Source organism: Serinus canaria, chromosome 26 (assembly GCF_022539315.1).
Source record: "Serinus canaria isolate serCan28SL12 chromosome 26, serCan2020, whole genome shotgun sequence".
Classification (NCBI taxonomy): domain Eukaryota; kingdom Metazoa; phylum Chordata; class Aves; order Passeriformes; family Fringillidae; genus Serinus; species Serinus canaria.
Window position 1 is genome coordinate 5446553 of NC_066339.1, and position 27382 is coordinate 5473934.

General features: G+C 52.3%; 1 long non-coding RNA gene across 3 annotated transcripts; it reads right to left on the bottom strand.

The window, feature by feature from the left end:
• Window positions 1–1138: 1138 nt before the first annotated feature.
• On the bottom strand, window positions 1139–20765 carry LOC108963334 (uncharacterized). 3 transcript variants are annotated; one of them, XR_003945273.2, is made up of 3 exons: window positions 11520–20763; window positions 9097–9202; window positions 1139–1505 (listed from the first exon to the last, which is right to left on the bottom strand). It is a non-coding gene; the product is annotated as an uncharacterized LOC108963334 (long non-coding RNA). The 3 variants fall into 3 exon arrangements; XR_001992033.3 differs by lacking the exon at window positions 1139–1505 and adding an exon at window positions 3008–4104; XR_001992034.3 differs by lacking the exon at window positions 1139–1505 and adding an exon at window positions 4410–4940 and having other exon boundaries at window positions 11520–20765.
• Between the last annotated feature and the right edge of the window lie 6617 nt (window positions 20766–27382).

Below are 27382 nucleotides of genomic sequence, written 5' to 3' on the forward strand. Positions count from 1 at the left end.
AATCTGTGTAAAGAACAGGTTAAGGCAAACAAACAGCACATGGAGTAGAAGTGGTCAGAAGTTTGGGTGGCTGTGATGTCACACCCAGGCCCTGGCTTGCTTGAGTTGAAGCAGCTGAGTTATGTTTGAAGAGATGCCTCTCTCTGTCTGGAAGCATCCCATCCTCACTTGAGGGGATGCTGACTGTCCTCTTGTGTGCAGGATGTTCAGCCTGTGGGGGGAACTCCAGGGCAGAGAACAGCAAGCCAGTGGTGCTCTGGATGGTGTTTGTTTGTGACCTGGGGGGTGAGGGAAGGAAGTTTCCCATTACTGTTGCTTTTCCCCCTACATCATAACCGATTTCAAATGGTGCTAGACAAAAACTGAGACTCTGAACACCAAGAGAAATCGGTCAGCCTGTGTAAGAGACGTTTTCCTGGCTCAGAGAAGGATCCTCTTGGAGATGACAGCTATGCATTCTTTAGAGATGACTACTCAGTGCTCTGATCAAACCTTCATCCACACAGGGATCAGCTTTTCCATGTCTGGGAGCACGCTGGGCAGCAGGGAGGGCAAAAAAAGAGTTCAGCTTCATTCTAGGGTGGGATGCAGGGCTGGAGAAATGAAATATTGCTAGGAGGTACCAGCAGCAAACTGGAAAATTATTCTGGAAAAAGGAGTGGGTTCTGTATGTGCTGGAGAATTAGTCTGGAAAAAGGAGTGGGTTCTGTGTGTGCTGGAGAATGATTCTGGAAAAAGGAGTGGGTTCTGTGTGTGCTGGAGAATATTCCAGAAAAAGGAGTGGGTTCTGTGTGTGCTGTGTGGCATCCTCATGGTGCCCATGGTAGGAGGTTGGAACAGGGTGATCTTTAAGGTCCCTTCCAACCCAAGCCAGTCTGGGGTTGCTGAAGCACTTCTGTGTCTGACTGCTGAGGTCAAATTGTTGGGGGGAATTTCTGTGTTTGCAGAGCTCTGGAATGAGAATCCTGTGGTGGTGGAGCCCCCAAGCAGAGGGTGGAAATCCTTTTGCTCTGAGGCAGTAAATTCAAGGTTGGTCCTAGTCTCTGGCTGTCAAACATACCCTGCCTGTCAAGGTACAGGAGGTAGCACGTTGGTTTTCATGCAACTTGTGGATCACTTTACTCTGGACACCTTGAACTCATATCCATTGTTTATTGAGCAGAAGTACAGGAGCAGGAGGCTGTGCTGGTGTGGCCCTGGCTTGGGAGGGTGCATACAGTGGTTGGAGAAGTGTCTAGAAATCAGATGATGTTACAAAGTGGGTGGCTGGCAAAAAAATCACCTTTGGAACAGGGGCTGATGTGAGGAGCAGAGGATGTTGCTGAAGTGAGCAGGTGCTTGGTCTCCTCCCACGCTGTAATTCTTGCTCCTAGAACACTGATTTCAAATGGTGCTAGATACAAAGTGGGAAAATCTAAGCCACCATGTGAAACCAGCTTCCAGAGGAAGACACATCTTGTGCATGGCTGCAGGCTGAGGGAGAAAATCCTTCATCTCCACCGTACCTAGAGAAAAATTCATTTATTTGATTTTATTAGACAGCAAGACAGTTACCTTGGGCTTAGCTACTTTATGGATACACTTTTTTTTGTGGCATCTTGTGGATGGTTGAGGCTGGTGTAGGAGAAATGAAATATGTGGTGAGGAGAGCCCCCAGCCTGGCAGTGAGTGCTGTTTCCTGCCCTAGCCAGGTGGAATGCACTCAAGTTCTTCCCAGCCAGTGATGATCAAGGTTTTATTTCTTGCTAGTGCAGAGCACGATGCTGATGGGGTGAGTGTGGGAAGTTTCTGTGGTTCAGGAACACTTTTTCCATCTCACTGCAGATGAAACCAGGCTATAAAGCTCATTCTGTCCAGGACAGAGAGTGTTCTGGCTTTCTGTCACTCACTGATCAGAGAGTACAGGACAGATCAGGTGCTTTTTGTGACAGGGAAAGGAAATGTGAGTGTCCTGATGGAACTTCCTCTGTCAGCAGTCCCTGTGCTTTAAATCAGCAAGGACTTGCAGATTTTTGTGAGACAACTTTTAAATTCTGCAGGCAGGATGAAAATAAATTGGATTGAAAGAACTTTGAGTGTGGGTCAGAACAAAAAGGGAACGTTCACAAATTGAACTGCAAATGGTTCAGTGGAAGTTGTTGAGGAAGGAGAGTGTGAAAATGAGTGGCTGATGGTTCCTGGAACTGCAGCAGGGCTGGGCACTTAACCTGCAGTGTCCACAGCTCAGAGCAGAGGGAGTAGAGGGGGTGTTGAGAAGCCTCTGAACTGCTCCACACATGCATAATTCAGGAGCTATCAACCCCAGGATAAGTGTCTGACCTGTGCTGGAGTAGAGGCCAATGTGAAATGGAACAAAGCACAACTGGAGGCAGCTTCACTTATTGATGCCCTGGGGTTTTGGCAGCTCTGTGTATTCCTGTTGTAACCACATCCAAAAATCTGCTCTGGTGCCTCCATCCTAATGCACACTCCCAGGCAGCAGAGGGAAAGCTCAGACAGGAGCTTGTCCTTCCAAGAAAGAGGGGTGGAGGAAGGGGAAAGAGCTGGACTAGATTCCTTGTCTGGATATTTACTGTCGTTTCTAAATCCATTATCTGGGGCAGCAGGGTGAAAGACGAGTGGAAAGCAGGTTCCCTCCCCAGTGCCTGCTGTGTGGCACAGTTATTTAGGAGGCACCCTCTATTATCAGGTGAGATTTACTCCTGAAAAGCTGCACCAGGAGTTGCTGCTGAGGAGAAGCAGGTGCAGAGTCACAGAATCACAGCAGCATCTCTGAGAAACAGGCTCACAGTGAGGTTTGCTTTGGTTTTTCCTTGCCTCGGTAGTAAGCAGTACAAAGAAATCTGCATTAAGGTTTTGAAAAATAGTTGGAGGAAATGTCACTTAATTTTGTGCTGCTGAAGATGGGAACTGGTGTCAAAGTATGAGACTTGGAAGGACTGAACACCTCTGCACATCTTCCCCTCTGCAGAGGAGACCAACCTTTCCAGAAATATCATGCAGCAGATGAAGACCAATGGCTCATTTATTATTTATAGTTTTGATAAAACCAGGTTTCACTTCAGCATAATTAGGGTGCTGCTGCCCCTCCTCCAGGCTACCTGGAGTTTGTCCTGTTGCCTTCACAAGCTCCCCAGAAGGTGTCAGCCCTTCTTGGCAAGGTGCAGGTGCACATTTGGGAAGGGTACATCTGTCTGTGCTCTCCTTTCCAAGCTCCCAGTGTGTCTGGGCAGGAGAAAGGAGCAGTTCAGGATGCTGTGATCCTCAGCTCCCTGCTGGGAACGTGCACATGGGCAGGAAAACGGGAGCACAGCATGGTTTGGGTTGGAAGGGACCTTAGAGCTCACCCAGTGCCACACCTGCCATGGGCAGGGACACCTCCCACTGTCCCAGACTGCTCCAACCTGGCCTTGGACACTCCCAGGGGTGGGGCAGCCACAGCTGCTCTGGGAATTTCATCCCAGCCCTTCCCCACCCTCACAGGGGAGTAAATGAAGCAGTGCTGGTCTCAAACATCTGCAGTGTGGAGAGCAGCAAATCCTGTCACCTGTGCTTGGCTCTGTCACAGTGGTCTGCACTTTCCAGTAAATAATAGTAGGGAAAGTACAATATCCTTCTGTGGTTTTCCTCCTTTTCAGGTGTTTTAGTGGCAGTGCTGTAGCTTTTTTCAGAGGAACAACTCAAAGCCTTTCACAGACTTCACACTGCTTTATACATTCCATAGGAGACAAAGACAAAAAGGGAATCCCTGCCTTCCCTGTGAAAGGGAGCTTCCTCTCTTCCCTGAGACCTTCAGTCTGCAGGAACAAGGCAAGCCTGGATGCCACAGACCTGATTTTTCACAACCTGCACCTTCTATAGAAAGGCAGTTCTGGGGCTTTTACAGAAAGCAAAACAGATCTCAGTGTGCATCATGAATTTTCTCTTCCATTTTCACATCATGGGGTGAAACTCGTGGTTCATCAGGCTCTGGTCTCCCCTGGAGAAAATAATCCCTGTTTTACATGCTGAGAATCTGAGCTTGATGCATCATCCTCCCAGTGAAGGAATGAATCAGCCCAAGGCCAGGTGCAGGACAAGGGGTGTGACAGTACAAGTGCTGACCTGTAAGGGGAATGGAAATGAGTGAACTTCTAAGGTTTCAAAAGAGCCTCCTCGGCGTGGGGAGCCTGTAACTGCATCTCTTTGTTGTGCAGGTCTGCTGCTGCGTGGGTCAGCTGTGGACAAATGTGCTCTGACTTGCACTGGGAGCCAGTCCTGCTGAGCACTTGGTATGTCCAGAGCACTGGCCTGGGCTGAGGGAAGGCAGAGGAGGGGCTGCACTGCCCAGGAAAATTGATATTGGTGCTAGGAGATGGCTCTGGAGAGACCACTGCTGTTTTGGGCAGCAAGAACAGGTACTTCCTTCATGAGTTTAAGGCAGAAGGGAGATAGTTTTTTTCCTTTATTAAGACCACAATAAAAACTCCACGTTACAATCCTGAATTGAACGTAGCCTATTCCTTCAGTCCTACTCTTGCAGCCTTACAGCTGCAGTACAAATGGAGTCAAAAGCCAGACACTGTGTCTGAAACCCCCCAAAACCCCAAGGCAGGCTGAACACTGGGACAGGATGGGGGTAAAAGCCTGTGGAGCTTTGTGTCCCTTCTAGCTGTGAGCAGTGGGACAGTCAGGCCTGCTTGGGTTGAGTCACTGATTTCAATTCCTGGTAAGGGCAATCTGTCAGAGCACTCTGCAGTGTCTGTTTTAGCATGGTGACCATTAGAGGTGTGCTTAGATCTCAGTGCTGTAGTTCCCCATCTTTGATCCCCCCTCCTCAGCTGAAATTGCCTTGACTTGCCTGGAGTCATGCAGTTCTCCTCCAGCTTTGCTCTCAGGAGAGTTCCTGGGCAAACCCTGAGCCTGTTTGGAGGGCACAGGAACTGCTGAACCCTTGGACCCTGTGGAGAATTCCAGATTTCACAGGGAACAGTGAGGTGAAACTAGGCAAACTCAAGAAGAGCACTGCACTTAGATGGCTGAGGTCAGGGAAGGGCACTAGGAAAGAAAACTCATCAAATTTAGCCCTACACAGCCTGAGTGAGCAGCACATTGCAAAACTCACTCCACTCAAACAAATGATCCACCCAAGCAGCTGCAACAGAAAGGCCATTTTCTATTCCTAACTCCTGTACCTAAGCATCACTTTAGAATGTAAAGTACTGATTGCAGGGCTTGAAAGCTCTCACAGGGAGATGATTGTTGTGATTTGTACAGTCAGTTCAGGAACATGGTGTTCCCCCAACACCACCGCTCCAGCTCCTCCAGGTAATGGCAAGGGAAGCCATATTTTTCTTTTGTGTCATTCTAGAGACAAAAGAATGTCCTGTGCCAGGGAGGAGCATAAGGAAACAAACCCAGCCAGATGTTCACTGAAGTATAACCTGCCTTTAAACCAGGCAGCTGAAAACAAGCCTTTAGTTTAACACGGCCTGCAGTACAAGGACCTGGCAAAACAGCTGGAAAGAAGCACTGACCAAACCCTCCTGGCTGACCCCCCCTTAGCACACGAGCTGCTGGTCTGTCCCTGTTCCCAGAGTTTCCATCATTCCATGCCTGAAATGTCACTGTGTGTTAAGAACATTCGGGCTGGAGATCCAAATGCCAACCCAGTGGCTGCTGTTGGACTCCTGAGCGCCGTGAGTGTTTGTGGGGGGAGCTGCAGAGATGAGGCTCACTCAGAAATAGCTCTTCCTTGGAAAGCTGGAGGGCTGAATCACAGTGTGTTGGCTCAGTTTTTAGCAGACGAGCCATCACATCTGCCTCCCTGTAGGCGAGGAGCCGTCACTGGCATCGGGCTTGGCAGCCAGGTTCTGTCCCTTTGGAAACCAGGCAGTGATGATGAGGAAGGCGAAGGCTCATGGTGGGCAGGGTCAGGTTGGGGGCTTGGTGAGGTGGGCTGGAAGCTCTGGGAGCAGGAGGGCTCTGCTTGTGGCCCTGCTTGGCCTGTGCTGCTCCCCCGTCCCTCTCTGTCCGCAGAATGTGCCCCCAAGTTGAACCTTGGGCACTAAATAAGTTTTTCTGCTCAGAGGCATTAACCACTGCTCTGCTGCCTGGGAGGCTGAGACAGCCAGAGCCATCCCTGAGCATACCCATGGCTGCTGTCCTGAGACAGCTGAAAATAGGAGTGGGATGGGCAAATAGCAACACCAGGAAAAATGGGGAAACTTGGGAGGGGACAAGTCAGCTCCTGAGCTGAGGTACCTGAAACTGAAAGCACCTGAGAGACACCCCTGACTTGACAGGCTCTGGGGAGCCTGCAGAGCCCACCTGATAGCCACAGAAATGCAAATGTACACAGAGGTTTTCTTCCTAGAACAGAGTGTGAGCCCTTAAATACACGTCACTCCTGGCTCCCAGCAGTCCAGAGGAAGTCTTGGGGGAAAAGGGGATGAGGGAACTAGTGGAAAGTTTTTGGAGCTAGCAAAGAAACAAATTAGAGAAATGGATTTTAAAATCTTTCACAGACATGGGATGTTTTTGGAGCTACAGTTTTGGGCTCAGTGCCCCCACTGCTGCAGTAATGTTAATTTTCAAGCCTCCCCTCCAGGTTCAGGCATGGGCACAGTTGCAAGAGAAGTAGATTGGGAGTTCCTGAACCAACTGGTTGCTGACCATGAGTCAGGGGAATGACCTTGCAGCAGGCAGCTCACGGTGCCGCTCTCGGAGCCGTGCCAGGATAAACGGCACTGGCATCTCGGAGTGCTGGTGGAACCATTTTGTGACATTCCAGCTTGGCCTTTTCTCCTGCTGCCTTTGCACCGAAATTGTTTGGGTGGGTGGGAATGGGATAGAGTATTCCCTTTTTTCCTCACAGCCTGGGCCTGGGACTGTCTAAATACAGAGATAAAGGGGATATGGACAACTCTTATCTCTTGCTTACATCCTTGTCCATTAACATCAGCATTACAGATATTTAGCCAAATTAAATCTTACTCTCCCCCCCAGCCATACCCATATTAAACTGTAAGAAAACACCATGATAAAGTTTAAAAAATCCTACGCAGCAGCACTGAATTTTCTGGATTGGTCTGGGAGAGATTTGTCAGAGGAGAGAGGGTAGAACACTTGGCATTTAGACGTTTTAATGAATGTTCCCAAATAAGAAAAGAAAAACATTTGCTTGTAGACTCTAAGCTTCTCACAGCATCAGAAGGCTCCTGACACAGAGCCCAATGCTGTATTTGTATAACATGGAAATGAACAGCAGCAGCAGCAGAGCTGCAGGCTCCGAGCCTGCTCTGCGAGCAGCAAAATGGCCAGGGGTGCTTGGGCTCACCCGAATTCCTTCACCATTTGGGGGTCACTAGGTGGACCTGATACCCCTGACCCTTCAGGTGTAGTTTCAGCTCTAACATCAGTATGAAACAAATATTTCTAACCATATTCAAGCTTGTGCCCCCATCAGCTCCACTCCCTAAAGCACCGACAGGAACCAACAGCAAAATTCGTCTGCGTCACAGATGTAACATGACCATCGGCAAAACAAGAGCAGGAGATCATGGCTGTCTCGTCCCTCACAGAGCCTTCCTTTGCTAGCAGACAAGAAGAGGTAATGCCTTTAAATTTATATCATGGGCTTGTGAAATCCTGCCCTTCCTTCCCCGAATCCCGCGGTCCCCGAGCGGTCAGAACGCCCCAGAAAATTGCGCGTGTTTTGTCGGCGTGGTACCGAACGCTGCGTCACGATGCTGCACCAAGGCCGAGGCAGAGCAAACCCCACTCCCCAGAGCAGGGAAACCCAGATACAGGAAAATGAATCAGCTCATACAGTGTCACACACACAGGTGTCAGAGGGAGGGAGAAATCACAGCTTTCCCCAGTCCTTTTGCGGCACTGTGCGGAAAACGATCACAAAGGAGTTACCCAGGTACAGCTCACGGTGACAGTGCCACCCCTGTGCACACAATCACTGCTGTCCTACAGAAATATGCCATGTCCCCTTCTTAGCCTTGTTTCCTGCCAGTCCCACAGATTTACCTGCTGACAGTAACCTCAATTCCCGAGTAATGAGATTTACAGCGGGAGTTTAACATTGAAATAACTCCTCTTATATCCGTCTCCCTACCCTCCCTGCATTTGGGCACAGTTAAACCATGGCTGTGGCCAAAACATGGTGGCAAAAGGAATTAAACCAAATACATCCCTGCACTGAACACACTCAGCAGCCAGTGGCACCTCCTCGAAAGCCATGAAACAGCACCAGCTTTACAAAGTCAGGGCTTTTCCACCCCAAAACCATGATGGGAAAAACCACAAAGAGCTCTCCATGCAACCAACACTCGGGAAAACAGACTCAACCCACCCATCATCCACACAACCCAGCATCATGCCTTAGTCCAGCTCCTGGCCGTACAGAACCCCCTCCACAGCTGCCTGGGACTGTTCTCACGTGTGTGTGTGTGTTTATGCCTGTCTGTCTGTCTGTCTGTCTGCAGGGACCACCATTGTCACTGCTGTTCCTGTTGTTCCCCTGCTCTGCGGATCTGGCGCTGCGGGAGGCAAGGATGCTCCGAGGGAGCCAGCTACAGCCAGCGAAGGCTCAGTGAGTCAGGAGGGGTTGTGATGACTGCAGTAAGAGGCTGAAATTCCCTATGGAATCTGGCAGGAAAGGAGGGGAAGGAGGAAAGATGGAGATGGGAAAGAGGGAAAGAAAGTGGGGAGTGGCACGTACAGTCTGTTGGGTTCTTCCCTCCCCGTCCCCGCGCCGCACTGCCGTTGGAAATGGCGGCCCTGCGCAAAGGACGGCGTCGCGAAAAATCCGCAGCGCCTGCGGCCTGCGCGACCAAACCTCCAAAATTCCATCCGGGGGTAAATCCAGCCCTGCCCTCTCTCCCTGTCTCCCAGAGCACCCTGCAGAGGCCAGGCTGCAGCCCAGGCGATGGGGACGGCGGCCGCGCGGTTGTTGCTAAACAACCAACCCTGACGCTGGAGATGTCAGCCAGTGAGTAACAGAGATTAAACACTCCTGCTAGCACATCCTGAAACTTGGGTAAGCCTCAGAATGATGAAAGGCTATGGAATAATGGCCCCTGTTGTACGAGAAAGCAAAGTTACCACTCCACTGCATAATCGGGAGACTTCCTCGGCCAGAAGGACCAAGCTCAAGGCTGGCTGTGTCCTCAGCACTTCCAGGCAGAGTTGCCATCTTCATTGCTGGGCGCTTTAAGAAGAGAGGTGAAAAAATAGTAGGGTAAATGGTTAAGAGGGAAAAGTGTTCTCCCCTTCACTTCCTTATCCTCTCTCTGGAGCTGCTCTCTGCCCTCAGTCTCCCATTCATCCTTAACCAGTTCCCAGTCCATCCGTCCTTGCTTTCTAATGCTCTTGCTCCTTTGCAAACCTTTACGGACCCATCACTGAGGGCAGTCTCCCTCTCTCTGTGATGTTACCAAGCCTGTGACACGCTCACACTTGTACAAACAAAAGCTGAGTTTGGGCAAGAGTCGTTTTCATTTCTTTAACTATTCCCACAACATAATTTCCAGGTGCAATCCCTGCCCCAAGCAGTTCACAGTGCTGCCAACACTCCAGCACCTCACCAGGGAGAAGGAAGCAAGGAGAAAAGTCCTGAACCCCAGTACTTTCCCCTGCACCGCGGGCTGCAGCTCTGACACGTCATCGTTGTGACTGGATGGCGAAACGAGACCTGAGAGCACCCATGGGCCAAGGGCTGCACCCAGCACAGCCAGCAGTGACCAGCTCCTGTCCTGCCTGCTGCCCGAGGGACGCCTGGCATCCCGGGATCCGAGGTGGGTGCACAGCGAGCAGTGGGCAGGGAGTGGGCAGGGGCAGGGAGTGGGAAGGGAGCTGGGAGCAGGCAGGGAATGGGCAGCATTTGGGCAGGGAGCAGCCATGGAGCATGCCAAGGAATGGGCAGGGAGAAGTTAGGGAACGGGCAGGGAGCAGGGGGAACAGACAGGGAACAATGAGCAGGTGGGGAATAGGGAAGGGGCAGCTGCTGCTACTCGGAGTGCTGGGATCAATGTTCAGGTTGCAGAGGCAGCCCAGTGTTCACATGGCTGCTCTGTTGGTACCCATGGGCAGGGAATAGGGAGCAGGGCATTAGGCAGTGGGCAGAGGGCAGGAGCCTGCTGCTCTCAGGGCTGCTCCTCTGACATGAGCAGGCAGTGAGCGGGCAGGCAGTCGGGAGTGGGCAGTGGGCAGAGGACAGCCCTGGTTGCATGGCCACTTTGTGGACACCCGCGGGCAGTGAGCAGGCAGGGAATAGAAGCAGGGAGTGGGCAGTGGGCAGTGGGCAGAGGGCAGAGGCAGCCCTGCTTGCTCACCCGCTCTGCTGACACCAGCGGGCCGGGAATAGGGAGCAGGGCAGGGAGCAGGCAGGGAATAGGGAGCAGGGAATAGGGAGCAGGCAGGGAATAGGGAGCAGGCAGGGAATAGGGAGCAGGGAATAGGGAGCAGGGAACAGGGAGCAGGCAGGGAATAGGGAGCAGAGAATAGGGAGCAGGGAATAGGGAGCAGGGAATAGGGAGCAGGGTATAGAAGCAGGGAGTGTGGGCAGTGTCAGAGGGCAGAGGCAGCCCCGCTCCGTGGCCGCTCCGCTGACACCCGCGGGCAGGGAGCAGGCAGTGAGCAGGCAGGGAACAGAAGCAGGGACTAGAAGCAGGGAGCGGGCAGTGTCGGCGGGCAGTGTCAGAGGGCACAGCAGCCCCGCTCGCTGCCCGCTCCGCTGACACCCGCGCACGGCCAATGGGCTCGGGCGCTCCACCTGCCATCCCCGGCGCGCCCAATGGCGGCGCGGCCCCGGCGCTGCGCCCTCCCCGGCCAATGGGAGCCGGCGCTGGCTCTCGTTAATGATGCAGCAGTCCAGGGAAGACTATCACATGTGAGCTGGCCGCCTGCCAGCATGGAGACACCGAGAGAGCAAGGTAAACAACTTTCCAACGCCAAAATGATGACATTTAATCCCTAAATGCTGGCTTCCCGGCTCGACTCATCTTTAACCCCTTTCAGCTGGTGTGGAAGCGTCTGGAAGGCACCCGTCTACCTGTCCCCAGTGCTTTTAAAAACTGGACGACGTGCCCTGCAATGATCACTGCGTCACCGTTTGCCACTTTGCGAACTACGCAGTGACAAACCTCCGAGCTCCGAATCTCAGGGCGCCTGTTAACCCCTGCACCGAGCCCTCGCCGACATGCCAGCCTCCAGGGACACGGGGGGGGATAAAAAGCCCAGCCAAACCGGGAAAACAGCAGTCTTTGCAAAGTTGTCATCTCTCCCCCATGACTACTACCCTCCTCTGCAGTACAGCAATGCCGGCAGGAGTGACATTAGTACAACCTGTGCCGTCGCTCCATTGAGAAAACAGCTCTGACGCAGAACAGAGCAATCCTACCCAGCCAAAATAATAATAAAGGCACTTTGGGATCCGAACTTAGGGACGCCGGGGGAAAGGGACGCCCTGCAAATAATCCAAATACGTGGCTGCAGCTCCAGCCCCATCCTGATCAAAGGGTACGTACGTGAGGGAGACGAACCGGACCGAGGAGCCGTGCCCGTGCACCATCTGCGCAGTCCTCAGCCCTCCGCTCGCTCTGGAGCGCCGCAGAAGAGAAGGTTCCAGAATTTTCCTTCCCGTTAACCCTTTCGGTGTCTGCCCACTCTCCCTCCCCGTGGGATTAAGCGCGCCGGGTCTCCAGCATCGTCAATGGGCGAAGCCTCCTACGCCAAGCGAGCCCGAGTACGAGGTGCAAATGGCAGTGGATGGTGGCAGGAGCCCAGTCCGTGGTGTTGGTGCCACTTCTCTTCCTGGAGCCCTCTCTGCCTCTCTTGCTGCCTCTCTCCCCTCTTGCTGCAGCAGGGCTGTTGCTGGTAGACCTATCGACGGAGCTTGCTCTCTCACTCTCTCGCTGAGCTCTGTGACGCAGCTCTAAATTCTCCAGCCTGCTCCTTGTGTTATAAGAGCGGAACTGCAGCTTTCCAGGGAGCCCGTGCCAGCGGTGCCAGGGCCAGGCAGACCGGAGGGAGCGTCGCTCCTGGACTCTGCACCTTTTTTTGGCAATTATTCTGTTCCTCACCTCTGTTTCTGCACTTCCTCCCCGGCTCTCAGCCTCGCATCTCCTTCTCTGCTTCTGAGTCATACTTACATACAGGTTAACTCTTTTAGGATTGGTAGTCAGCAGTACAAATCTCGAGCGATAGCAGCTGAAACCACAGCCAACTTTTTTGGTGTTTTCTGCTTTAAAAAAACCAAAGCAAATCTTGCTGGCTCTAAAAAACAAAAACACGTGCACGCACACACACGTTGCAGTAGAGAATTGGTGCTTTCTGATTAACTGTTTCTGTGACAGGAACCACTGCTTGACTTCCTGAAATAAAATATTTTAGGCCCACGTCCTGCAAATCCTCAGCAGGCAGATCCCCTGAAGCACAAGGCAGCTTAAGAGGAGGTGCTGCTGTGATCAGAGGCAGGACTTCTGGGCATGAGGCTACTGCTGGCCCCACAAGCCCCTGCTCTGCTGGCCACAGGACACTGATCTGAGCGTGGTTTGGCTGCTGGGCAGATGCGTGGTGTGAGATAAGGTGCTGAAAGTGCTGGAAAGCCATAGGATCTTCTTCATCTGAGCAGCATTAATAAGTGTTATCACACACACAGATTCACAATGCTCGGCGTAGGCAGGGGAACTAATAACTGCGCTCCTGGAGTCACCAGAATCCAATAATCCCCGACAAAGACAGTCCACAGGCAGCTCTGCATTTCAGCACAGCAGGCACCATCCCCAGGCAAGGAGCCTTTTGCAGCTGCACGCTCTCTCCTCGCCTCTGCCCCCCAGATCCCTGGAATAACTCTGGTGCCTCCGGCCAGCCCCAGCACCCGGCAGGGGAACAGAGCTCTGCCAGCACCGGGAAGTGTGGAGGAGGAGCCGTGGTAGGTGCAGCTCCTGGGAATCAGGGAAGCTGATGGAGAGGCAGCACTGAGAGGGAGTTGATGTGCACACACAGAGCAGCGAGGAGCAGTCCGTCAGGAAACACGGAATGCAGAGAGATCCCTGCTCCACTCCTCCGTCTGCCATTTTAATTCTGACTTCAGAGCCGGCTGCGAGCGTTGGGTTTTTCACTACAACCAAAGCTGAAGTAACCACGGTTTTTTCTCCTCGCAGTGTCTGAAGAGCCTGAGCTATTTTGGGATTTGTCTGTACTACACTGAAAATGACACCTGTTACGCACAGGCACAAATGAGAAAAATTACAAGTGCCCGGTTCCTGTGATAGGATCCTACAAAAAATGGGGTGAGATCCCCTGGGTCTGGGCTGGGTGAGCAGCACAGGCTCTGCCGTGGGGCAAAGGGGATGACCCCGGTGAACTGAACAGACACCAGTATGAGAAATGTAAAAAGTCTGTAGTAGCTGATGCAAGGGGAAATCAAGCCTCCATGTGACCAGAAGAAGTAGTGCATGATCAACTAAATGCCACAATACATGGTTTCTTATGCAATCGAGCCCATGGGACTCCAGGCCTTACACATCCACTTTGTGGCCAAAGCTGCAGGGATTAACTCCTTCCTTAATGACTGGGAGCGAGCACAGGCTCCTGACATGAGTCATCCCCCCGAGCAGGCCGGGATTTGCTGAGACTGGAGCTGCCTGTGCTGCTCCAGTCACCCCCATTCTCTCAGGAGCCCCAGCACGCAGGGCCAGGGCGGATTTTCTGTGTTCCCACTTCTCCCTGGTGGATTGCACCAGGCTGTGCAGGCAGGCAGAGCCCACCTCGGGATCCAGGGAGCTCCAGACATGACAGAGTGAGATGAAACACCAGAGCCAGATGAAAGCTGGGAGCCTCAGAAATGGGGCAGTTCACTTTTGGCTCACGCCGCTTTTGTCAGGCCTGTGGTGCGTCAGGAAGGTGAAACCAACTTTGATTTATTCCAAATGACTCTCTCTGGTTGCTTTCAGGGGAAATGCAGCGTTTATTTTATGGTTTGCTTTCCTTTGAAAATGAGCAGCCCTGGGGTGTTTCTGTCTTTGCCTGGCTCTAGGTACTTGCTGGTGGCACTCAGGCTCCCAGGAAGAACTCAGAGCTGTGCTGCACTGGGGAACAATCAACTGGGAGAAATCTTGGGGCAGTGGAAAACTTCAGCCCTCAGAACTGAGTGATGAGGCCTAAAAACGTAAAGTCATTTTCTGACACTCTTGGGCAAGATTTGGCATTTTCTGGTTCGAACATCTTCGACATTCTACTGTAAAAATCTAGGCTGCTTTTCTGGTTTGACTGGAGCCCATTTCCATGTGTGGAAACTGGTTTGGGTTGGGTTTTTTTTAGCTTTTTTTCTTTTCCTTCCAGACTTTAAAAGTAGGAGGGAGAGCTTTGGTTTTGTAAGAACTGCCTATGAGGGTGCAAAGTCCTGGGCCAGAAAGGAGGCTTGGAAAATGGGAATAATCCATGGCTGTGGTGTGAGACAGGGGAGATCAGTGTCACCATCAGAATGGCAGGGTAGGAATCTTCCAAAACTGGGAATGACCCCATGGCTGATCACAGCTGGGCCCTGAGTGCTTACAGTACTGATTAATAAATAAAGAGTTTTTATAGTGCTGAACATTCTAACAGGATTTCAGGACTTGCAGCTGGGATGGTTTGGGCTAGATATTTGGGGAAAATACCATTTTTTGAGGATGGAGGGAGGGGATTGACCCTCCAGGCTGTCATTGACAGTTCCCTCAGCACCATGAAAGGATCAGGGAGCGATTCCTCAGCTTCCAGAGGAAGTTTGGCCTTGCCCTGCTTCTGTGCCAGGCTGTACCTGAAGGTTCATCCTCACTCCTCTGGTGTCTCCTGTGTGATTTTCTGCTGTCACGCTGCGATGACCTTAATAGCAACAACAAATGGAGTCTGACACTCCCCAAATCTCACCCTCGTGCACATCATTATTGCTGCTGGGGGTGATAAAATGACCTGAGGGAGGCCCTTCGTGTTTTGGGTGCTGAAGGAAACCCTCGTGCTCCTGCCCGCACTTCCAGCTTCCTGCCGGGTCAGCCTTGGCTCGGGTTTTGGTTTAAATGCCATCGGCCACACCTTCCCCCAGCGCAGGAAGCACGATTGTTAAAATCAGGGCATGTTCCTGTTTCACTGAAAGGCTGAGATAAATAATCCAAAGGCCTCGTTTATGCCAAGCGAATTCCTGCCTGGGCTGGAGCAAGTCTGGGCAGCTGTAAATCTGTAACCCCTCGACCTCAGCCACGGAAAGGGAGGCTTGGCACATCCCCGCGGGAGGGGCTGGCCACAAACGGAAGGAGCAAAGAATCGGGCAAAGGTGGACAGGGCAGTGGAAAAGTTTCTTCACTTTACCAACCCAGAGGCTTAAAAGCTGCTTTAAAATGCAGAATAGTCAGTTTTTCAAGTGCTGGTGTGGGGCAGCTCTTGTTGGATTTGTCAGCGATATTTCATCCTTACAAACACAGCCTCCGTGAGGGACAGAGTCACAACAAATATCCAGGTTTCATTTTTTTCCAAAGGTTTATTGTTTTCCAGATGAGGTTCTTTAGTGGATTCCACAGAATGGGCCAGTGAGTCCTTTCTTTACCAGCCCAGCAGAATCATAGAATGGTTTGGGTTAGAAGGGACCTTAAAGCCAGTGCCACCCCCTGCCATGGGCAGGGACACCTTCCACTGTCCCAGGGTGCTCCAAGCCCCAGTGTCCAACCTGGCCTTGGACATCTCCAAGGATCCAGGGGTGCTCTGGGCACCCGTTCTATGTGGAACACTCTGCTGCTCTCCCTGGCGTCCCAGGCAGCAGAGGAAGAGCAGCAGGCACATAAAGAGCAATGAAACAAACAGTTCAAACAGTTCCCAAAGCCGATTCTGTGGGTCTGTTTGGGTGTGCCCAGCTGACAGCCCCACAAAGAGTGGGGTGGGGGGCTCACAGTGCCCCTCGGGAGGTGCTTCAAGGGAATTGTGTGGAACAGCTGGTGCTGGGATCTGCCGGCGCTGCCAGAGGTGCGGGATGGCTCCCGGGCGCTGTCGGGGATGGGCTGGCACGGCTCTGCTGGCATTGGGGAGCCGCATTTGCATGGAGCGTTTGCATTCTCGGAGAGAACCCAGCCCTCGGCACAGAGCAGGCACTGAAATGGGAGCCCGCAGGTGAAAACCTGGCCCTCCCTCTGAAAACCTGGAACTTTTCCGGTGAAGTCTAAGAAACCCAGCTGGAAGAGCCAGGATCCTTTTCAAAGAGGTGGCACCGCATTAACATCCCGGCCGCTTCAAAGCACCGCTCCGTGGCCTGTGTTGGACTCGGGGCCGGGGGATTTGGGATGCTCAGCCCACACCAGAATTCCCGGTGGGCACAGGGACACTGCCCCCACCCCCGGGACCCCCGGCCGCCCTCCCAGCGCTGGCAGCGGCTGTGGGGGCAGCGAAAGCGAGGAGCCAACAGCGCGGAGACAAAAGGAATTATTTCAGCTATTAGCTGCTAAGAATAGAGGCGGCGGGGGTGCTGAGGTGCCTGACAGCGCAGCCGGAGGAGCAGGGATTGCAGGGGGAGCACGGAAATAGCCGCGCTCCAGCTCAGCACCCGCAGCTCCGTGAGTCACCCCGGCCCGGGGGGGGCACAGCTGGGGCGGGCAGGTCCGGACCGGGCAGGTCCGAACCGGGCAGGGTCTGAACCGGGCAGGTCCGAACCGGACAGGTCCGAACCGGGCAGAGTCCAAACTGAGCAGGGTCCGAACCCAGCAAGATCCGAACCCAGCAAGGTCCGAACCCAGCAAGGTCCAAACCCCGCAGAACCGTTCCCGGGCTGGCTTTGCAGGGCAGCTCTCGGCACGGCAGCCTGGTTTCCCTGCGGAGCATCTTCCCAGTGGGCAGGAAAAGCCCGAGGAGCCGCCCTGGCTGCCCCGTGCCCTGCTGAGGGCACCGCTCCCTGGGCAGCGGGTCACGCTCCGGCACGGGCACGAGGATTTGGGAAAGGCAAACATTCCCGGGCCGGAGGAGCCTCTTGATGTCGGTCCAACTGTGTTCCAGGGTGTTTTCCCAAGTGCTAATCTCGAAGTTCCCTTTGCAAATACCTCATAAAAGGTTAAAGATCCGCACGGCAGGTATTTAAATGCGGGGTCTGTAAATGGTGAGGTGCTCAGGGATGGCTTTAACATCTTGTCCTGCTGCTGTTTAACCAAAATCCTTTTGGTATCACTGCGTGTTTTTATCCAATATAGCTTGGAAGAGGCAATTTTCCTTCTGTGCTGTTTGTGCAGCGCAGGGTACAACACATTCCTGATCTATGACGAGGTTTCCAAACTCCATAGTAAAATGAATAATAATGATAGTAAACGTTGTATAACTTTTTTAATACAGCAATCTTTGTATTGCTTCAGTGCTGGATTTTCCAGTTATTGTACGTAGGGGGGAAAAAAAGATTTAAAAAAAAAACCAAAACAAGGAATAACAATGAATTGGAAAACAAACAAACAAACAAATCCAAGGTTTATAAGGAAAGAAAAATCAGTCCTGGGTGCCACTGCAGAAAGAGTCGAGCTGGACAGAATTAAACATCTCAGCTGGAGCGTGGATAGGGCAGCAGACAGCCTGCTAAAAATAGATTAATCCCAATTACAGCCACACTTCTGCTTTGCCCGGGTTCCCCGTGGGCACAGGGGCTGTGGCTGGAGGGGGGCTCGGTGCCTGGGTGGCCTCAGCGGGGCTGGGGGCACTCAGTGCCCGTCCTTGCATAACCCGGGGGCTTGGGGGGTGACAGTGGCAGTGACGGTGGCAGGGACAGTGACAGTGGCAGTGGCAGCAATGTCCCTGCTGCCTTGGCTGCGGCTCCAGCTGCCCAGCCTGGCTCAGCTCCTCTCCCCGCTGCAAATCTGCTCTGCCCATGACCTGAGCTCTGCTGGGCACGGCTGCGGCTCCTGCGGGGAGCCCTGGGCACCCAAAGATCGAGCCCTGGGCACCTCCTGCCATGCCAGGCTCTGGTTAAACCCCTCAGAGGGGCCGTGCCAGCAATCCCGGCTGCTTTGATTTCCTCCTGGACAACTGCCTGCTCCTCTGCCTGCTCCTCTGGCTGCTCCTCTTGCTGCTCCTCTGCCTGCTCCTCTGGCCTGCTCCTCTGGCTGCTCCTCTGCCTGCTCCTCTTGCTGCTCCTCTGCCTGCTCCTCTGCCCTGCTCCTCTTGCTGCTCCTCTGCCTGCTCCTCTGCCTGCTCCTCTTGCTGCTCCTCTGCCTGCTCCTCTTGCTGCTCCTCTGCCCTGCTCCTCTCCCTGCTCCTCTGCCTGCTCCTCTGCCCTGCTCCTCTGGCTGCTCCTCTGCCTGCTCCTCTTGCTGCTCCTCTGCCTGCTCCTCTGCCCTGCTCCTCTGCCCTGCTCCTCTGCCTGCTCCTCTGCCTGCTCCTCTTGCTGCTCCTCTGCCTGCTCCTCTGCCCTGCTCCTCTCCCTGCTCCTCTCGTTGCTTCTCGGCAGCAGCGTTGCAAAATGTTTAGTGGGAAACAAACAGATTTAAGCCTCTGTTTTCCAAACTCTGGTAAGTTTATTTGTCCCATCCAGTCTGGGAAACTCTGGCAAACAGCTCTTTTCCCACCAAAGGGATGGATATTAATTACCAACTTAAATATTTAGTCAGAAAATGAATGCCTTCAGCTGTAATAACTTGGTTTTGTTTAATCAGAAACCAGGAGTGAATGCTCTGGGGTTTCTTTTAGCTTCTGTGGCAGAAATCAAATTTAATATCTTGGATTTACCTGAGGAACAACTGCAGGTACAGGGGGAACAGCAGGGGCTTCATTTGAATGTCCAGCTGAGCCTGATGGGATGTTTTATGTAAAAACTGAAGTCATGGTGAATGCCAGGACCCAGCCCTGAGAGAGGCAGGATCGTGTCCAGGCTGGCAGGCAGCTCTCAGTGGGGATAAAGGTTTGGATGTGCTGGGGAGCAGCAGTATTTCTGACTGATCAGAAAGTATTTCAGTTTACACTTTAGGACTCAATCGCTCTTTACACTGAAATGCAGATCCAGGATTTGGCTTTTTTTTTGTTTTTATTTAAATAAGAAGGACTCAGTGCAGAGCAGTTGGTACCTGTGGGCTGCTGGGCAGAAATTCCCCTGCCCAGCCCTGTTTGCTTCCCCCAGAGAAGTCCCACAGAGCCAGTCTCCTGGAGCCCAGCTGGTGCCAGAGCAGAGTTTCTGGCTGTCCCACAGTCCTGGCTGTCCCTCCTGCTGTCACCTCCCAGCTGCCTGGAGCTGCACCCTGGGTACACAAAAACCTCCCATTAAAAGTGCTGCCAACCTTGTCGTGTTACAAAGCAACATTTTCCCACCGGGAAATGAACAAACAAGGAAAAAAAACTCAAAACATTCCTGAGCAGCTCGTTTGGCATCGCTGGGCCAGCAGCAGCCCTGGCCAGGGGCATCCCTGTCCCTGTGCCCGCTGGCATCAGCTCTGCCAGGTGAGCCCAGCCTGGGCATGGCTGGGATGGGCAGGAGGAGCCAGCCCCAGCCTGGCACCTTCTGTCCCTTCTGGGTGGAAACACCCCAAACTGGGCACCCCAAATTTGGGCCACCCACATTTTAAGGCTGCAACCCGGGCCAGTGGAAGACAAGATGAGATTTAAAGTCCCTTCCAGCCCAAACCATTCCATGATAATTTATTCTTATTTTCTCAGGGATTTTTGGGAAGGATCAGTGTTAGATGCTGGCTTAGAGGCTTCAGCCCAGTCCTTGCCATTCCTCAGGTGCTGGCCCTTCCTGCAGGATGAACGAGAATCCTCAGCTTTTTTTTCCCTCTTTAAAGGAGTAAAATAGGCTGGGAAAGAGCTGATTTATGTGAGGTTTTTAAGAGGAAAGGAATTGGCAGGTACATGAGCAAAGCTGAAAGTTTTCATTCCTTTTGGTTTGCAGTGTTTAATGTTTTGTTTTCTTCTTGACGAGTTCTACAAAGGAATCACTCAAAACAAAGTTCTCCTATTCTGGCAAGGGGAAAGAAATCTGTGTTTGGACTAATGAGATTAATGAGAATTAGCTAGGCAAGAAAAAAATCCAAAATATCTTCAAAAATGACAATGCCTATTTTTTTCTTAGAAAAAAAAAAATAGAAAAGTTCATTCTCTAATTGAGATTTGTTTGCAAAATAATTCCAGGCTGGGAAGAGTAATCAACTCATGCATAAAAATACGGCTTTAGGATCAGTTTTCATTTTATTAGTGGTAGCTTGTATTTTAGAAATTACTGGTGGTTTTCAAATGATTTTTTCTATAGAAGTACAAAACACCTGTCCTAAATTTATGAGCTCCTTTTTAATGAAAGGCTATGGACAGAACTGATCAAGAAAACACATTTAAAAAATAAAATAAAACTTGGCAGTTTGAGGCCAAAACAGCTGTTAAAAAATCCTCGTCTTGCCCCCTCTTTTTCCCAAGTATTTTAAAAGATAATAGCTTAGAACTCCTTATTTTTAGAAGCCTCCAGAAGGCTCAGCTGAGACCCAGAGGCCACTGTGGCTCAGCGCTGTACAAGCAAATTATTTAGGCCAGTTTATCCCCGGCCAAAATAATTTCCAATCCCAGTTTCCAGGCTGAGACAAGAGGCAGGGAAAAGCTGAGCAGCGCTGCCAGCACCAATCCCAGCAGGAACAGCAGAACGCCCCGGCCAGCCAAGCTGATGAATATGATAATCCCAAATATGATAATTTGCGGTAATAAAAAGCACTTCAGGATTTTTTTTTTTTTTTTTTTTTTTTTAATTTCGGAGCTGTGCGTGGCAGCGAGGCTGTGGCTCGGGGCGTTCCCTGGCAGCCCCCGCGGGGCCGAGCGGGACCGAGCGGGGCTGAGCGGGGCCGGGCTGGGCCGAGCGGGGCCGAGCGAGGCCGGGCTGGGCCGAGCGGGGCCGGGCTGGGCCGAGCGGGGCCGAACGCGGCTGGGCTGGGCCGAGCGGGGCCGGGCTGGGCCGAGCGGGGCTGAACGCGGCTGGGCTGGGCCGAGCGGGGCCGGGCTGGGCCGAGCGGGGCCGAGCGAGGCCGGGTTGGGCCGAGCAAGGCCGAACGGGGCTGGGCTGGGCCGAGCTGGGCCGAACGGGGCCGAGCGAGGCTGAACGGGGCCGAGCTGGGCCGAGCTGGGCCGAGCTGGGCTGGGCTGGATGGAGCAGAACACAGGACATGCCTTTAGTGACCAAATACTGATGGACTGGACCTGGAGCAGAACACAGGACATGCCTTTAGTGACTGATAACAGGGGGGAGAAGTGTTCTGCCAGCCAGGCCCTGTGTGAGAACGAGCAGAGGAAACCTAAGCCATGAAATATTGAAGTTCCAAAATTAAACCCTTGTTTACGTAACGACTGGGTCACTGCTGCTGTGGAACTCGCCAGTTTGAGCCTAAAAAGGCCCTTTGCAGAGGGCCCTGCCCTGCTGCTCCCTGCCAGGCCTCCCCCAGCCCCATCCCCGCAGTTTTCTGGGCCCTGAGAGCCAGGAGCTGCTTTGGGGCTGAGCCCTCAGCTCCTCACCCTGCTGCTCATTAACACCTCCCAGGGCTGGCAATCCTCCTGGGGCCCTTCCCAACACCTCCATGGAACACATTCCACCTGGGTTTGGTGGCTTTAACCCCCTCTGAAAACTGCATTTGGGGCTGTCCCTGCAGGCCCAGGAGCTGATGGTCCTGTGGGTCCCTTCCAGCCAAGGATATTCCATGATTCAATGGGTTTTTCTCTTTGCAATAAGGAATAAAACTGTCTGCAGCCTCTACAGAAAACAGTGAGATGTCCTTGCTGCTTCAGCCTGGCTAATTACAAATATACCAACACAGCAGACTAAAAATAAGGAAATTTAAATGCAAAATATATAGAAAGAACTTTATGGAGCTTCCCCCCTGCAGTGTCTTTAAAAACCTTCTAAAAAGCCTTTTACCACAGGGCTAAACACACCTTTATTTATTATTTTTAAAGAAAAGGGAATAAAAGAACTTAATCCAAACTAAATATTTAAGCAAACAGCAATTAACTAACAATGATGAATGGTAAACAGTGCTGGTCCCACGCTGGGGCGGGACTTTAAAGCCCGTTTATCTAAGCTAAAGCTGCTCAAGGGGAAAAGCAAGTTTATTGAGTAAACTTTGTCTCAGCCACCTTGCTATTAAAGCAGTCCACAAACAGAACCTGCATCGTATATTCTGGGGGGAAAAAAGGAGCAAGAACAAGCTCGTGGCATGGAAGTTACAATGCTGTGTGGAGCAATTATCCCTAAAGGGAAAACCAGGGAAAATACAATGCAGCTCCTTCCACCCCCATGGCATTGGGTTAAAACAGGAAGAATGAGAGACCCCTTAAATTCCACCTGATATTTCCATTTGGCCTGGGGCTCCCATTCACACATCCACTGGGAAGGAGGGAGCCTGGGCAGAGTTGTCTAAGATTTTATCCCCTTGGATCCTTTTATTCAAATGTAACATTATTATTATATTATTATTATTATTATTATTATTATTATTATTATTATTATTATTATTATTATTATTATTAGTATTATTATTATTATTATTATTATTATTATTATTATTCCTTCTATTTGAATGTAACATAATTCAGATATTATTATCATTATCATTATTATCATTATTATAATTAGCATTATCACCATTATCATTATAATTATTGTTACTATTATCTCTAGTATTCCTATTTATTATTATTATTCCTACTGACACTATCAAAATCATCATCATTATCAGCATTATCATGATTTTATTATTATTATTCCTATTGTTATTTTTCCTATTATTATTCTTAGTATTCCTATTTATTTTATTATTATTCCTATTGACATTATCATAATCATCATTATCAGCATTATCTTGATTTTATTATTATTATTCCTATTGTTATTATCCCTATTATTCCTATTTATTATTTTATTATTATTACTATTAACATAACCATAATCATCACCAGCATTATCAGCACGATCATGATTTTAAATCAATTTTATCACTCTGGAGCGGGGGGGCCGTGCCGGGTCCCACGGCAGTCCCTCCCCTCGGGCCCGGGGCTGCGAGGAGCGGGGGGACAAGCGGGGGGCAGGAGGGGAGTGGGGGGCGTGGGCTGAGCAGGGAATGTGCAGGGGGATGTGCAGGGGGATGCAGGGGGATGAGTAGGGGATGTGCAGGGGATGAGCAGGGGGATGCAGGGGATGCAGGAGATGAGCAGGGGGATGCAGGGGATGTGCAGGGGGATGAGCAGGGGATGTGCAGGGGATGTGCAGGGGGATGTGTAGGGGATGTGCAGGGGGATGCAGGAGATGAGCAGGGGATGCAGGCAGGGGATGCGCACGGGAGGCGCGGGGATGCAGTGGGGTGTGCGCAGGATGTGCGCAGGGGCGCAGCTCGGTGTGCGCGGGGATGTGCGCAGGATGTGCTCGGGATGTGCGCGGGGATGCAGCGGGCCGAGCGCGGGGATGCGGCGCGATGTGAGCGCGGGTGCGGCGGGACGAGCGCCGAGATCCAGCGCGACGTGCGCGGGATGTGCGCGGGGATGCAGCGCGACGTGCGCGGGATTTGCGCGGGGATGCAGCGTGACGTGCGCGGGATGAGCCCGGAGATCCAGCGCGACGTGCGCGCCATGTGCGCGGGGATAGAGCGGGACGTGCGCGGGATGTGCGCGGGCTGCGCTCGGCGTGCGGCGCGATCGCCAGTGGCCCCGGACTCGCCTGCGCGCGCCGATCCCCCCGCGCCCGCCCCGTACTCGCCTGGCAGCTCCCGGCCCGGCCGCTCCCCGCGGAGAGCTGGGGCCGAGCGGGGCCGGCCGAGGCGGCGGAGCCCCCCGGTCCCTCCTGGATCCCTCGCAGAGGCGGCGGCCGCGGGGCCAAGGTCACCCCGCAGCGCCTACAGTTCCCAGGAAGCAGCGAGATGCCGGGAAAAGGCCCTGGGGGAGCGGGGCAGGAGTGAGGGGTCCGCTCCAGACCCCTCCGAGCCGCCTTCCCCCGGCATTTTCCTCTTCTTCCCCGTCGGAGCTGGGATGTCCCATCCCAGGGAATGACAGCGCAGTCTTTGAGAATCCGGCACAAACAGACGCGGATCTATTTCGGGATTTAAAAGGAAAAAAAAAAAAAAAAGCAGCATGAGGAGAAATAAATGTCTGACGGTCGGGTTTAAAGTGCTGCGTGTTCCTTGCAGGGCTGCAGCCCCTGCGTGCGCCGCTGCACATCTCCGGGACCACCTTCCAGGACCTCCACAGTCATTAGTGGGTATTATCCTCGCTCCCTCTTAGGAAGTGGTGGGATAATCATTCCCCATTTAACGGCTGGGAAACTTGGCACAGCACACATTAAGTGATTTGCTGACAGGCACACAAGAAAATTGCGCTAGTCAAGCGTTCTCCCAATTATGCCATCCTTGGAACTGCATAATTTCCCTGCGTGATTCCAAACACGGCTCAGACTCCCTGGGCAGGGCTTCATCTCTGCAGAGCGTGCAGCTCAAGTCAGCCGCCAGGACCCGTCTGTGTCCCCTCCGGGGGCTCCTCGGGCCACGGACCCGCCGCTCCGGTGCCACCGCAGAGGCGCAGGTACAACCCGGGGGGCACACGAGAGCTCTGGGGAGGCGCAGGGACGCTCAGCTGCCCGGGGGTGCCCCACAAATCCCCGCTCCGACCTTCCCCGAGCGCTGCTCCAGCTCCGCGCCCGCAGAATTCCGCAGCCCAGTGGAAATTCCCCAGCGGTGCCAGCGCCGGGGCCTCCGGGCACCGGCAAAACCTCCCCGGAGCCAGCCGGGAGCTGGGGCGCTGCCACCGTGAGAGCACTGCGGCCGCCGGGGGGACCCTGTGGAGCAGGGAACAGGGGGGAGCAGGGGGGCCGGGGGAGTTGGGGAGCGGGGATGGGGCCCCTCGCCCTCCCCCGCCGTTCTCCGGGCTCCCCTGCCCTCATTCCGATGGGCCCTGCCCGCCCAGCCGCTTAATCTGCGCTAAGTGGGACTGCCGATGAACGCCGCGATAAATTTAGAAAGAAATCTTTGTATGGGTCAGAGGAAAAACACGGCGGCGGGGGAAGCCGAGCTGCTGGGCTGTGCTGTGCTCTGCCCTGCTGTGCCCTGCTGTGCCCTGCCCTGCTCTCCTCTCCTCTGCCCCTTTCTGCCCTGCCCTCTCTCCTGGGCTCGCTCCCAGCCGGGTTTCTCATCCTCTCTGCCCAAACCCAGAGGCAGCCGCAGGGCTCAGAGCTGGGCCAGACTCTGCTGGAGCTGGTGAGCCAAGGATGCCTCGGTTTAAAAGAAAGATTTTTCAGTAATTTAGTGGGAAAGGATCAGAGGAGGCAGCGCTGCCCCGGCTCTGACCGCGACCTGACATTTCAGCCAGAGCCTCTTAAAGAGCAAGTTTGCCTTCCCCAGGACTTGTTTATAAGCACGAGCAGGGAAAGCAGCTGTTAATTCCTCTCTCCTGCCTGCCCTGCCTGCTCCTTCCAATCGCTTCGGTTAATCTCTTAAATTGTTTTAAAACAACAACAACAAAATAATGGCATTAGCGGCGCCAAATCCCCCGTGAAATCACCCACACAGCCCCACGTCCCTCTCTCAAATCGGAACGTTCCAAACTGTTTCATCCTTTGCTGGGAAATCATATTGTACCAGCACGAGGAGAGGAAAAGCATTTTCTGAATTATTTCCTTTAATAAGCTATTAAGACCTTGTACTGCTAATTAAACTATTAATTAGACATCTTATCGTTCCTAAACACGTTAGCATGTTGCCAAAGCAGCAATAAGCCTCTGGGGCAGGCAGGAGATAAGGAAAGAAGGAAGATGCAAACATGAAGATTAAAAAAAATATGAAGGAAAAAAAATCAAAAGAACCAGAAATAGCAAATAAATAACTAGGAGTCAGAAGGGTGATGTGTTCTTAATTTGTAGGAACAAAATATGAGTGACTTGAGAACCAATTTCCCATGTAGGAGCCCTTGGGCAGCTGTGTCTTACACAGGACAAAAGGGGACAGAACTTTTCAGACCTTTGTTTATCTGCAGTCAGAGCAGTGGAACCAGAAATGGAACCCAACATCTTCCCCAACATCAGAAGTTGCCATTAGAAAATTAACAGAAAAACGATTCAAAAATTGTGGGGTTTTCCTTCTCCAGAGGAAAAACACAAAGAATTTTCAGTTGGAAGACCTTAACTCCAAGGAATTTCTGCATCTGGCTCCACACTGACCCACAAACGGCACCCCTGGTTCACCCATCCTTGTCTTTTTTAAGTTAAAAAATGAAAATTTCCAGGCTCACAGCACTTGGGATGCTCTTTGCACGCTGTGAAGGAGTTTCCTCCTGCCCCTGTGGCTCCTTCAGGAATGAGGAGGGGTCTGGGGATGGCTCTGCTCCCACTCTGGGAGCTCAGCCCTGGCTCCCCCTGGGTTGCAAACACAGGAAAATGTTTTCAGACCCCAATTCCTCAGCGTTTGCCTCCGACAGTCGATCTCAAGGGATGGATAATCTCATTTACCTCTGTTACTACAAATCAAAACAGCAGCAAATTAAATGGATCTGAAGGCCAAGATTAAAGGCTCCAAACACATGGGAAGTGCCTGTGATGCAAAGAGCTGTAAATATAATTTGCTTTTTTTAACTGGGGGGATGGAAAAGCCCTACCCAGGTGCTGCTCTCTTACCTGGAAAGCAAGGACAGGATCATGGAAGAATTCAGGCTGGAAAAGACCTCCAAGATCAAGTCCAACCACTAATCCAGCACTGCCAGGCTCACCACCATGCTGTAAAAGGAGGAAAAAAATCAAAATGAGCTTGTTCATCACCCTTTTCCAGCTCTGGGAAACGCCTGTGTGGCCAGCTGAGGTTTAGGCTGAGGTTTAGGCTGGCTCAGAGCTGGGGCTCAGAGGGGCTGAGCCCAGGACTGCTGGTTCCCTGGCTGGGATTTCAGGGATTCCTGGCCCTGCTGATGCTTCTCCAGCTTCTTCTCCTGAGGTGGGACAGGACCTCACCAGAGCCCTTCTGTGCCACAGAATCCCCTGGGTCAGACCAAAAATCCTGCGTGGATGGAGCAGCAAAACTGGGAGAGCTCCAGCAGAAAAAAAGAAAAGCAGGGTCTGACACTGAGCAAGCAGATGGGAAAGAAGTGGGTGTGAAACCCACATTAGAAATGGCACCATGGATGTTCCCTGGAATTTGAGCCCCAAGTCCCACTGCTGCCCTGATTTTTAAAGATTTTCTAAACCTTCTGATGTTTGCATTCTTGTACGAACTTTCTCACACATTTTCTGTAAATAACTCATTGTTTTGCATTCTTTTATGGAGGAGGAGAAATTGGATGGTTTGTCCAGTGTCATTGGAGAGGTGGCACTGTCACCCTTGCAATGCACTGTCACTGTTGGAAATCTGTAAATATTGGAGTCAGAAATTAAATCTAAATCTAGAAACTAAATCTACAAATG